Genomic DNA, 3,784 nt, shown 5'->3' with positions numbered 1-3,784 from the left:
TTTATGACAAATTGAGACAAAACCAGTATAAAATGCCAATATGTATTCTCCATACTCTGCTTAAGATTTGTCGCATTAGAAGCATCTGCTCACAATGATGTGTTACTTAGTTATCTTTTTTAAGCAATGTTGGTGAAATGCTACCATGCAAAAACATCAGTTGTCTGTTCTGTGGAATTGTTTGATGGACCACTTCTAGAGAAAGGTAGAAGAATCCATACTAATACAAGATGTTGTAAACAGCTCAAACAGCACAACACTGAGAACAACAGTGAGTCGGACCTTTCTTTAACAGCTAGAATGATAAAAGGAGAAAGTGTGTTTTTGTTGTAAGTACTTGCTCATAAATAGAGTTTTTTTGTATTGCAGGATTGGTAAATGAGCATCAGTCTGGTGAGAGATTTCATGTTACACCCCTCTGAAACACCATGAGAAACAGAATGACAATAAGTCTTATTCACATCTCGCATGTTTTTATTCGTTCCGATCAGTTTTAGGGAATAATCCTCAGTGTTCTGGATCTTCAGAATAAATTCTGGGTTACAACACTTGGACCATATGACCCGTAGCTGTGAAGGTGTACCCTCTGCAGAACTTAGACATGGTAGGTTTTCCCCAACATTTCATCACTTTTGTATATATATACAGTAATTTTTTAAAAATTGTGTTTGTTTTGTGTGTGTTTTTAACAGATCTCATGAACATTTGCTCAATTCACAACTGTTCAGACTGCTGATACCGGAGCTGAATCATACCACCAGCTGGAAGCAGTGCAAAGAGACAACCTGGACACATCTGATAAGACTGAAGGAGTCACATGACATGGCCTTAACACAGACAATTCCCCTGGTGAGCAAAGAATATCTTGCCATTTTTGAAAACCTTTCACACAGAATATGTACCGATACAAGCAACATTGCTTTTGCTAATTCAGTGACCAATCGTGCAGTCAAGGAATTTGTACATTCTAATAAGGAAGTCATTCCATCAATAAGGGATTTTGATGGGTGGCCCAAATGGGGTGAGGCATCTTTAGCTGGGCTTGCAAATGCTTTGAAGGCAATGTATTTGTCTGGTTGTGTACTAGCCATGTCTATTCATTATGACTCCAGGAAAAAAGCTTTGCAAATCAGTTAGAAGTCGTCACAATGCAGAGGGAAGGCGGTACGTCTTGGATGGTGGCGTGAGCACTGACGATGAGTCTGTCGATGATATTGTTAGGGTTAGACTCAGAGTTTTGTCCATTATCACCAAATAATGAAGACCTTGATATAGAAAGACTGAAAGTATTATTGGCCTGGAAAGATCATCAGAATGAGGTGATTAATCATGTGATAGATGATGTGACATCTTTCAATCATGAACCCAGTATAAATGAGGCCACTGATTTAGATTTAAATCAAGACAACTGATGCCCTCGTTATGATGATGATGATGTCAGGAAATAGGTAGAGGTGGCTGTTGGGATGGAGATGTTCATGATCAAACAGGTTGTAGTGCAGATTTACATGTGAGGGGAATATGTCTGAGTACTGTAAGCCGTACAGCACTGTTCTAATGCATAGGTGTGCATAATACTGCAATGTATGTCTGTCAGACTACAGCAGTCGTCAGTGAAGCATCTCTTGAAGGACACAGCTAAGGCTCCTTCACTGTTTTGATGCATGGTCCTCGTCTGTTTCTTTGGCCAGTAGTCTCTGAAGCACAGTCACAGCAGGAATCACATCTGATGCCAAAGCATTGGAGGAGCTCACTGTTCAGGTTAGCTCCTCAAATGGGGCCAGAGCAGATTTCTGGCTTTTGCAGGAGTGTCCACGGGTGAGGGGTTGAGATTGTGGTGAGGGGAAGGAGCTCACATTTGGAATGAAATCCCAGAGCCTGCTTCTGCACGAATACTGTTTCTGTGGTGCGCTGAAGGCTGGGAAATCCAACATTTGGCAATGCCTGGTCATCAAGAGAAATGTGCTGGATAAGAGCGTCTGTTATTTCTGTCTCTGGATATTTTCTCTTGCTTCAAGACAAGTTGGTTGTTGTTGTTGTTGCTGCTGCTCGCTGCAGCAAGTTCCTTGAATTCTGTATTGTGTTGGTTCTTTAAATTGCTTGTGTTAATGGAGCTACTTTTCACCCCTCTTGACCGTTTAGCAAAGTATCATTCGCATTCATCTTCTCTAGTTTTGCCATTGTCACTTACCCTAAAATATCTCCAAACTGCTGATGTTTCCACTTTAGCAGGGCTTGCGTCTCCGCTTTGCAGAACTTGTGTCGACAGCTTAAATCAGACGCGTGTTTGTCAAAACACCAGCAAAGAGGGGGCGCTATTGGGTGTTTGGGTTTCGTTTGTGGCACAGGTGGCCAGATAGATAAGGTTTTGCATTTCCCAAAGACGTCAGACACGCTGTTTATGGCTTAAGTCAAAACCTCTCTGAAGTGTAAGCATGAAGCCTCAGGTTAAACAAGCCATGTGACTGGTGAGGAGGCTCAGTGTGAATACATTGAGAATTACTACGCTAGAAAAGATTGATGTTAAGTGCCAAGTATGATGTAAGGCAGGCTCATGCCGTATGACCTTCTGGAGAAGTTTGGTGACATGATGTCGTACTGTGACATAGAGAGATTCATATTTTTGTCACGTGATGGTGATTGGATTCGTCCTCTGGGTCCTTCTTTGGATGGACTGAGAACTTTGTGGGTCAGAGCAAGAGGACTTTATTACTGAATACAAAATTTCTTTGAAATTTCTATGTAAACTGGGGGAACCCTGGGAACATAGGAGTGACTACCAGGCAGGATAAATTGCTCCCGTTTACAAGATTTCCAGCTCACCGGTTGGACGCGTTGATGAATATTCATTTTCAGATACACCTGTAAGTAGTGTAAATAAAAAAGGAAGAAGCCTGAGAAGACAAAGGTGTCCTAATACAGACACTAAAAGATGGTTGAAGTTTTTATTTTTTTAATTATTGTTTTTTTATGACTTGTTATTATTTATGTCTATCTCATGCGTTGATTATTACACAAGCATGTATGTGAGGGAAGAAAATATGTTCGCAAACTGACTGTTTCCAGATGATTGTATAAAAATGCTTCAATAAAACACGTTGAAATGTTCTTCTTCTGTGACTTGATTTGTTCAAAAACAACCATAATGCAATACACAAAAACAGGATTTGACAAGCAGATCTGTGCACACTGCACATTGGTGAAATCAAAACAATGATGCATGAAACTTGGTAGTTCTGATCTGACCGGATTCAGATAATATTTATAGAAAATATATTTTTCTTTGTTGTGACTTGGTCTGGCGACCATCTTTAAAGCAACTAATACTGATCAGACTGGACACTAATTTCAGTATTGACAGTTGCTAATTTTGATATTTCAGCAGCATATGTGATGACCCATTAGCTACCATTAGACACAGTTAATGCAACACCACTTCCAAGCTAACATGATGGAGCTGGAGCACAGCAGGACGACATAATCATTTTGATAACAGCATTTGATCTTCCTGTCCTAAGCATGATGTCAGAGGAATATGATGTATTTTGCTGCCTCTGGCTTGGATGTTTAATGTGATCCAACAATCCTCCTTTATCCTTTTTTTTTTTTAGATGATGCTTTCAATTTTCAAATATTTCATTGCCTTCAAATTATGGACAGTGTGTAGTGGTAGAGGCGGTGACAGGTCCACTGTAAATTCAGCAGTTTCCCACATCATCTTCTGGGCTTTGTCCATCTGTTCAACAGTGCAGGTTCCTACAGAGTCCTCTTGCAATTCTTGTGT

The 3,784-nt window shown here is 40.2% G+C and overlaps 1 long non-coding RNA gene across 1 annotated transcript; it reads left to right on the top strand.

The window, feature by feature from the left end:
• The first annotated feature begins 212 nt into the window (after window positions 1-212).
• Window positions 213-3,108, top strand: LOC121609832. The gene is made up of 3 exons (XR_006007021.1): window positions 213-271; window positions 370-604; window positions 693-3,108. It is a non-coding gene; the product is annotated as an uncharacterized LOC121609832 (long non-coding RNA).
• Window positions 3,109-3,784: the final 676 nt, after the last annotated feature.

The sequence above is a fragment of the Chelmon rostratus genome, chromosome 1 (assembly GCF_017976325.1).
Source record: "Chelmon rostratus isolate fCheRos1 chromosome 1, fCheRos1.pri, whole genome shotgun sequence".
NCBI classification, from domain to species: Eukaryota; Metazoa; Chordata; class Actinopteri; order Chaetodontiformes; family Chaetodontidae; genus Chelmon; species Chelmon rostratus.
This window is presented reverse-complemented; position numbering and strand designations above follow the sequence as displayed.